This window comes from Gossypium hirsutum, chromosome A11 (genome assembly GCF_007990345.1).
Source record: "Gossypium hirsutum isolate 1008001.06 chromosome A11, Gossypium_hirsutum_v2.1, whole genome shotgun sequence".
NCBI classification, from domain to species: domain Eukaryota; kingdom Viridiplantae; phylum Streptophyta; class Magnoliopsida; order Malvales; family Malvaceae; genus Gossypium; species Gossypium hirsutum.
Window position 1 is genome coordinate 116,467,862 of NC_053434.1, and position 9,486 is coordinate 116,477,347.

General features: G+C 32.5%; 1 long non-coding RNA gene across 1 annotated transcript; it reads left to right on the forward strand.

Moving 5' to 3' along the window:
• Positions 1-2,116: 2,116 nt before the first annotated feature.
• Positions 2,117-2,709, forward strand: LOC121209399 (uncharacterized). The gene is made up of 2 exons (XR_005904532.1): positions 2,117-2,193; positions 2,301-2,709. It is a non-coding gene; the product is annotated as an uncharacterized lncRNA (long non-coding RNA).
• The last annotated feature ends 6,777 nt before the right edge of the window (positions 2,710-9,486 follow it).

Sequence of the window (9,486 nt, forward strand, 5' to 3'; positions counted from 1 at the left end):
ACAGTAAACAGAATGAACTTTTTAAAAAACTTTTACAGTGTGTTTGGTTCAGTGTATTAGCTAATCCATTACGCCCTGATTACGCGCCTATTACATTACGCTCCTATTCCGGCGTTTGGTTCACTGTAATAGGTATTACGCGCGTAATACAATCCCGACCTAATCCCCAAATTCCCTGCTTTTCTAATCCCTTCTCAAATCGCGTATTACACATTACGTCCGGCTTCCCTTCCCAACTCTCTGTTTTACCCTCCCTCCCTACCCGACCCTCTCCTCTTCTGTCCTCATAATTTCTCCTCGTCTACCTTTATCGATTTTCTCTGTCGATCGTTTTTTCCCTTTCATTTGTTGCAGCACGTTTGAAAGCCACTGCTTCATTAGGTTCTCTCGATCTTGGCGTGAGGTATGGATGAACTTTTCATTTTAGTTTTCTGTCTTTGCCTTGGATTGTGGGTGCTTTGCATGCTGATTTGCTTGTCTTTTCTGAAGCATGATTAGAGAGGGTTATAAATCATCATCTTCATTGCATGAGAAGCATCGGTTGTTTATTTCTGATAGTTGAATCGATTGTTTATTTTAAAAAAAAAATTTAATTGAATAATCATGATAAAGTTGGAGATATTATGAGCAGTAATATGTATATATTGGGCTGATAATAGGATGTGAGTTATGAAATCTGTTCTATCGAAATAATTTCTGTTTAAAAGAAAATCCGACACCCTCACCCTTAAGAAATTGTGCAGTGCGGTGCTTCTCTACTGTTAAATACAATAAAAATGCATTTCTCCATCCCCAGTCTTTTTCCTTCTCAATAAACCCCAGCTCTAAGGAAAACTTTGGTCTTGCCTATCTGCCATGCAAGTTGTGTTAAACAAAGAGTAGTAAACAAATTACAAACCCACTGATAAATGAACACTGATTGTTGTGTATGAATGATCACGCAAAATCTTTAATCATGAAGCATAAAAAATATGTTCTAATAACATACTGGCAAAGGTTGTCCAATGCAGGACTTTCATTTGATTTTACGATAAAGCTGAGAGTAGATGATGTTCTAATATCTGATCTATGATTTGAATGTTGTTTTCATTCTTTCATGCTATTCGAGCAAGTATTGTTCTCAATTTGACGGCTTACTATCTTTAAATGCTTCTGACAGTATCATCAACTGATTAATCAAATTTCGCAAGATAACAACTGTATTTAGTTTCTGATTTTCTTACCTGAAAACTTCAGTAGACCTTTCTCTCTAGGCTTGGATATTTTTGTTTTGTTTGGGTTAAGGGTGTAAACCATGATGGATGATATGACCTGTATATTTTCCTGTGTTATGGTGGAGATTATGTTTCTCAGACTAATGCCAGATATGCATTTTTGTTAAACTATCTCTTGGGAAAAAAATGATTTGTGTGGTCCAATGCAGATAGAAGGGAATAATGCGAATGCCAATGATGCAGTCATGCTCGACAAGGATGGTTATGTATCTGAAACAAATGCCACAAACATTGTAAGACTAGGATTTCCCCCTAATAGCTTAGATCTATATATGAATTAGGGGTTTGGGGAACATTAAGACTGAGTATTGTTCTTGGATTTGTTCATACATTTTTGTCTCACAATTTATGCCAACAAGTATATACAACAAGTCTATTTAACAAGTCCTTCCAAACACATTTTGTAATGGTGGGATCTTGTGCACATCTTGTAATGGTCAACTCTTCATGGACTCAGTCTCACATCGAGAAGCTTTGGGGTATTCCTAACTGCATTAAGCGAGTTTATCCACCTTGTGATACTTTAGGACTTTAGGTTCTGTTTCTTGTTATTCATCACCAATCATAGTGCATTTTATATTTTTTAGTGTCATTCATCTGTGATTTCTTACCAGTTTACATCTGAAACAGGCACTTCCTTTGGAAAGGTCGGTGGAAACTCCAAAAATCATATCTGTTGCACAATTTCGTCCCGAGAAGGTGCACATACTTACATAGACCTTCAAGCTAAATTTTTAATGGTTCCGGTGTTTCAGTTTTGGAACCTTGATTAGTTCTAGAAACTCTTTACAGTTTGATTTTTTTTAACTCAGGAGCTGCAGGAGTACATGGCTGTAGGAGTACATGGCTGTGATTTCTTACCAGTTTATAGTTTGCATTAGTGTTGTAGAGTACATGGCTGCAGGAGCCATACCTATAGGTGAGCTAGCATGGCAACTGATATTATAATTTCTGATTCGAGCTACTTTTGTTTTCCATTTTAAAAATGTTTTTAAAATGATATTCATTTTGCTCGACTCCCCTCAGCTCATAATTCTGCTGGCCCGAAAATGGACATTGTTTTAGATGAAGATGGACACAAACAGGATTTCTTACTCAAAATGTAGAAGAATATGCAGATGCAGTCCTGAAAATCGTGAAGATGCCCGAGTCTGAAAGACTCAAGATAGCTACAGCAGCAAGGAGAAGAGCTAGCAGATTTTCGGAGCAAAGATTTTACGATGATCTCAAAGCCGCAATCCGACCAATTATATGCGGTTCTTCCTAGTTATAGGATTGCATTAGAAGATCACAGTGACATAGAAAACAATAGTTATACTTGTTCTTGTTTATTGGGGTTCTTCACCCTTTCGATCTAGTCATTAGAAAAAGCTTAGTTTAGATTTGTCAACAAAATAGATATACTTAATACACTAAACCAAATCCTCATTCTTTATTTTATTTGTTTTAAACTTAGGTTACCTTAATTAAACTAATTTTATATGTAATAATTAAATTATATGTAATAATTATTATTTTAAATTATACAAATTCATAAAGTATAATTTATTAGTTATAATTATTTTAAATTTTATTAAATCATATATTTTAATTAAAATATACTTAATATTAATTATTTCAAATTTTCTTTTATAGTATCATATATTATGATTTGAGTAAATTCATATAAGACTATTAATTATTAAGAATTTTATTAAATTATATATTTTAATTATAATATATTTAATAATTATTATTTTAATTTATATTTTACAGTATCATATATTATGATTTGAGTAAATTCATATAAGAATATTAATTATTAAGAATTTTATTAAATTATATATTTTAATTAAAATATATTTAATAATAATTATGTTTAAATATGATTAAATTATTTATTATTGATATTAATAATCTTATTAAAATTTAAATAAAATAATTTACCAAAACAAATTTCTGCTAATTATTAAGAATTTTATTAAATTATATATTTTAATTAAAATATATTAAATAATAATTATGTTTAAATATGATTAAATTATTTATTTTTGATAATAAATAATCTTATTAAAATTTAAATAACAATAACAATAATCATTTACCAAAACAAATTTATGCTAAGGGTATTCTGGTCATTTTAGTTTTCTCCATTATGCTATTACACCTCTATTACATTCAACCAAACACAGTTTTACTATTACGCCTCTATTCCATTACATTCAACCAAACAGTTGATTTGCTATTACACATCTATTCCATTACACCTCTAATCCAATACACCTCTAATCCAATACAGCGAACCAAACGTGCCCTTAGTTCATATAGGCTAGGTTAAACGATGCCGTTTTGGCCAGCGTTCATAAGCCCCAAAACAATGTTGTTTTGAAGCCAAAAATTGCTAACTCTACCTAACCCTAGCAGGATCTGCATGTTTTTAAAATGGGGTCTAATTCTGCTTTGGTACTTTTGCTTTTGTGGTTTGTTTGAATCTAGTCCTATCTTATTTTTTTATTTTTTATTTCGTCACTTTATTTTATTTTATTTTCATTTTGGTCCTTAGAATATTTTAAGAGGTGGGTACCAGAAACGGTGTCATTTCAGTCGACCCGTTGACCCGACCCGAACCATCTCTAGGATCCGCTTGTTTTGTATGGGGGATATTGTGGCTTCAGTCCTTCTATTTTTAAATGCCTTTCAAATTGATCCTATTTTCGATTTTTTATCGTTTTAAAATTTACCCACTTAATTTTATCTTTTTTTAATTTAGCCCCCCGATTTGCCAAAGAAATGGTGCATTTAATAGGGTTTGGAATATTTTCCCATTTAGTCCTTATTTCTTTTCGCACATTTTATTTTGGTCCTTTATTCTGTTTTATTAGTTTTTTATTTACAATTTATCCCCTTAAATTTCATTTAAATTTTGATTTAGTCCTCTATTTATTTATTCATTTATTTTATTATAGTTTAGCCCCTTATTATTTATTTTATCTCGATTTACACTTTTAATTTCATTTAAGTTACAATTAAGTCCTTTTTATTTTAATTATTTTATTCATTTATTTACTTATTCACTTATTTATTTATTCATTATTCCTTTTATGTTATTCATTTATTTACTCATATACTTATCTATTTATATATTATTCACTTATTTATTTATTTTTTATTTTAATCCTTGTATTCATTTATTTATTATTCCTTCATTTTTTTAAAATTTAAAATTGTTTTTATTTTCTTTTATCGATTATTTATTTCTTTTTTTCTTCTTCTTTTGTACCTTTATTATTATTACTTATCCATTTATCTATTTATTTTTTATCTCTTTATTTTTATACATCCTTAAAAATTAAATTGTATACATGCTTTTATTGGTACAATTTTTGTTTATTATTATCATTTAAAATTTTTGTGTGTTCTTGTTATTTTATTATTTCTCTTATTATTTTTGGCACTTTCATGTCATGTCCATTTATCTTTTTAATCATGCATTTTTTATTTTTATTTATCTTAAATTACTTCATTTATTTATTATTACTATAATATGATTATTAATATTAATATTATTATAATTATGTCATTATTATTATAATATTCCTTTATTTACTTATTATTGATCATTCTACTCACATAACCATTTTAAATTATTTCATTATCACTATATCATACATTAAGTTTAAGCATTTATCCATGTGTATATTATGCCCAAATAAATTAAATGCATATCGTTTTAAGTGTTATGTTCGTTTTTTCGCACGAAGCATAAAACAGTAAAATTTTTAAAACGTGGCAATGTTCATTATTTTTGGAATTAGATGAGTCATTTTCCTAACTTACGGGATACGGCTTCTTTCTAAAACTAAAATAGTTGAAATCCATTTCAAAAATATAAGAATGAGATTTAAGTAAGGATTGAAACGGCTATAATTTTGGTTTTCAAAAACTAAAGGCGTCATGTCTTAACTCATAGGGCATGATCCTTCTTCTCGATTAATTCAGAATAAAGCTTTTTCTATTAAAATATCTTAATACAAAGAGATCGCATTTTGAATTCTTTTCAAATTTTTAATTTTCGACATTAAGACATTATGTAATCAATTAAGTACCAATTTTGGGGGTAACGAATGTGCTAATCCTTCCTCATGCGTAACCGACTCCCGAACCCATTTTCTGGATTTTTGTAGACCGAAAAACATTGTTTTAGTAAAACAAACCTCTTATTTAAATGATCAAATTACGAGGTGACCCGATCACATTTCTTGAAAGTGATTGGTGACGACTCCATTTTTATTTTTTTAAAATAAAAAGTCAATTTCAAAACGATCTCAAAGGTTTCGACAGTAATTATCATTGCATAAATTCCTTTCAAGTTCATCCACCATTCATATTTATATGTTTCTGTTTCAAATATGCTTAGAAAAAGCCACAGCAAAACGTAGCCCCAAATCTAGTAAAAATACAATTCTAAGTCACAAAAATAGTGGAATCCTAGGATGTAATTTCTAAAATAAGCTTTCAGTAAGCTTTAATTAGACAAAATATTATTTAATTATATAAATCATTAGGAATTTTGTTAATGTTTTGTGTAAAATATTATCTAATTACATAAATTGAAACAATTTTCGTAAAGGGTTGAACATTTCATGGCGATTAAGAGTGAATTATTATGGTGTTGGTCAAACATTCATGGAGGGTAGCATAGGTCGTGTCTTTTCTTTGAAAGCATCTTCGTTCAATTGTTTGTAATATATTTCTTTAGCATTTATAATTTGGGCGAGTCGATTGAACCAATTCAATGATAAATCTTTGAAAACATCTTCATTCAATTCTTATTTATATATGTTTATTCTTCTTTAATTATTTGAGGATGTATGCTGGGTTATCATTGATAGTTGCCGCAGATTTAATGTTGAGAAAATGGTGAAAGAGAGGTAGCTTTGTGATGCCCTGTTTTGGTTTCTCCATTTTGAGTTACAGAGAGGAGAGAAGGAAAAAAAAATTTTAGATTAATTATAGAAAGGTCCGTAATTTTTTTATCTAAATTGAGAAAAAAAATTTAGAGTTACTAAAATAGAACAAATTTTATTTTAGAGTGACCTTAAGTCTAGTTTACTCAAAGTATAATATAAACATAACATATTTAATTGTATATATGCTATGAGAATTTGACTTTCTGTAACATTTTTGGGTTTTTTTGTTATTGATGTTGGGTATGGGTCCCACTATGTGGGAAACCCCTATTTTCTGCCACAATGTTTTGCCTTCTTTTTGGTTTTGTCAAAAGCCAATTTTTTGGCCTTTTAACGTGGGATGTGGGCAGCATTTTATTGAGAGCAAAATTCTCAATTTCATCCAGAGAGAAAGAGAGTGAGATTGAAGCTCGTTGGAGAAAAAGAGAGAATAGAAAAATTAGTTTTTCAAGTTTGGTGCAACAGTGATCAACTCTTCGATCGAAGGTCCATCCGTGGTTCAATTGAGCTGATTTTTGGATAGCAGCTAGGCGATAAGGTGTTCTTGACTTTGTACGGTCGGATTTTTCATCCGAGTCTTGTAACGTCGGAAATACCCGTTTTTCAGCAGCTGCATTTTTGGTGATGTTCTCTCATTTTTCTCTCTTTTGCTAAAGATTACATATTGTTAGCCTTGTTGGAGTTGAATGCTTGTTGTAGGCTTGATATTGTGATCTTGTAGTTGAACATTTGATGATAGTGGAGCTCTTGATCAGACTCTAAAGTCCCGTGGTTTTTACCCTTGATTTAGAGGGGTTTTCCACGTAAAAATACCGGTGTCTCTATTTATTTTTGTTGTGGTTGCATTAGTTGATTTTGTGGTTGATTAAGGTTCCTAGAGAACATATTTTGTGCTATTGTGCTTGCCATAATTTTTGACAGGAGTTATAGGGAGAGAAAGAACATCGATCGTGCTTTCGCTTTGTTTCGGTTGTTCAGTTTCTTCCCAACAAACTGGTATCAGAGCTTGGTTATTGTGTCAGATAATTATGGAAATTAATACGAGCAAGATGATTATGTTGAATGGCACAAATTATCAACTTTGGCGGAATAAAATGAAGGACTTGTTGTTTGTGAAGGCTTTGCATCTTCCGGTTTTTACTACTCAAAAACCCGATTCAAAAAGTGATGAAGAATGGGAATTTGAGCATCATGTGTGGCTTTATTCGGCAATTTGTTGGAGAAAATGTTTACAACCACATTGATCAGGAGACAAATGCTTGACCATTGTGGGAGAAGCTTGAAAACTTGTATGCTTCGAGGTCGGGCAATAACAAGTTGTTTTTGCTGAAGAAAATGATGGCGTTGAAATATAAAGAAGGAATGTCTATAGCTGACCATGTTAGTGAATTTCAGAGTGTGATGAATCAGTTGCTTGGTATGGGTGTCAAATTTGATGACGAGATTTTAGGGCTTTGGTTGCTTGTTACTTTACCAGACTCTTGGGAGACCTTTCGGGTCTCGCTCATTAATTCTGCCCCACAGGGTATTATTACTTTGGATTTGGCTAAGAGTGGTGTGTTGAATGAAGAGGTTAGAAGAAGATCTCAGGGTTCTACATCACAGTCCGAGGTGTTGGTTATCGAGAACAGGGGGAGGAACAGAGATAAAGATGGAAAGGGTAGAGATAAAAGCCGAAGCAAGTCAAGATCGAGATACAAGAATCTTGAGTGTCATCATTGTGGTAAGAAAGGTCATATCAAGAAATATTGCTTTAAGTGGAAGAAAGAGAACAAAGGTGGTGGTGATAAACACTATCGGAATGATGATGAAAAATCCGAGCGTGTTGCTACTGTTACTCGTGAAGATCTATTAGTTATTTGTGATGAGAATTTGGTCAACCTAGCATGCGATGAGACTAGTTGGGTGATTGATACTGGTGCATCACTTCATGTCACGTCGAGGAAGGAATTCTTCCCATCTTATACTCCTGATGATTTTGGGGTATTGAAGATGGGTAATGACGGTTTGGTTTCGATTATTGGTATAGGAGATGTTAGCTTGGTGAGTAACAATGGAACAAAGTTAACTCTCAAGGATGTCAGACATGCACCGGATATCCGTTTGAATTTGATTTTGCAGGAAAGCTTGATGATGAAGGATTCTGTAACACCTTCAGTGAAGGGCAGTGGAAGCTGACTAAAGGCTCCTTGGTTGTGGCTCGAGGAAAGAAGAGCTCAAATTTGTACTTGATGCAAGCTTTGACTTCTCGAGAGACAGTGAATGTGACAGTGAATGAGAGCTCAATTGAGTTGTGGCATAAACGACTCAGTCACATGAGTGAAAATTGGCTTAACTGTTTAGCGAAGAAGAATCAACTTTCGGGTTTAAAGAATGCTACACTGAAGAATTGTGCTCATTGTCTAGCAGGAAGGCAAAGAAGAGTTTCATTTAGAAGCCATCCTCCTCATAGAAAATCAGAATTGCTAGAGTTGGTCCATTCAGATGTTTGTGGTTTGATAAAAGTAAGATCACATGGTGGTGCACTTTACTTTGTGACTTTCATTGTGATTGCTCAAGAAAGCTATGGGTTTACACTTTGAAGTCTAAAAATCAAGTCTTTGAGGTGTTTAAACAGTTTCAAGCATCAGTTGAAAGGGAAATAGGGAAAAAGTTGAAGTGCATTCGTACTGATAATGGTGGCGAGTACACAGGGTCGTTTCATGAGTATTGTCTGTGACAGGGAATCAGACATCAGAGAACACCACCAAAGACTCCACAATTAAATAGGTTAGTTGAAAGAATGAACCGAACATTGATTGAGAGAGTCAGATGTTTGTTGTCAGATGCAAAGTTGCCAAGATCGTTTTGGGCTGAAGCTTTGAATACAGTGACACATGTGATAAATCTGTCTCCTAGTGTTCCTTTGAAAGGTGATGTGCCAGATAGAGTTTGGTTTGGTAAAGACGTGTCATATGATCACCTACGTGTGTTCGGTTGTAAAGCATTTGTTCATGTTCCAAAGGATAAAAGATCCAAGTTGGATGCCAAGGCTCGACAATGAATTTTTATTGGTTATGGTCTAGAGGGTGAGTTTGGTTATAGACTCTATGATCCAGTGCAGAAGAAACTCGTGAGAAGTAGAGATGTTGTCTTCATTGAGGATCAGACCATTGATGACATTGAGAAGATGGAGAAAGTGGATTCATAAGATAGTGATGACTTGATCAATATGAATCCGGTTCCCCTAGACTCTTCACCAGATCCTATCCAGGATAATGTGC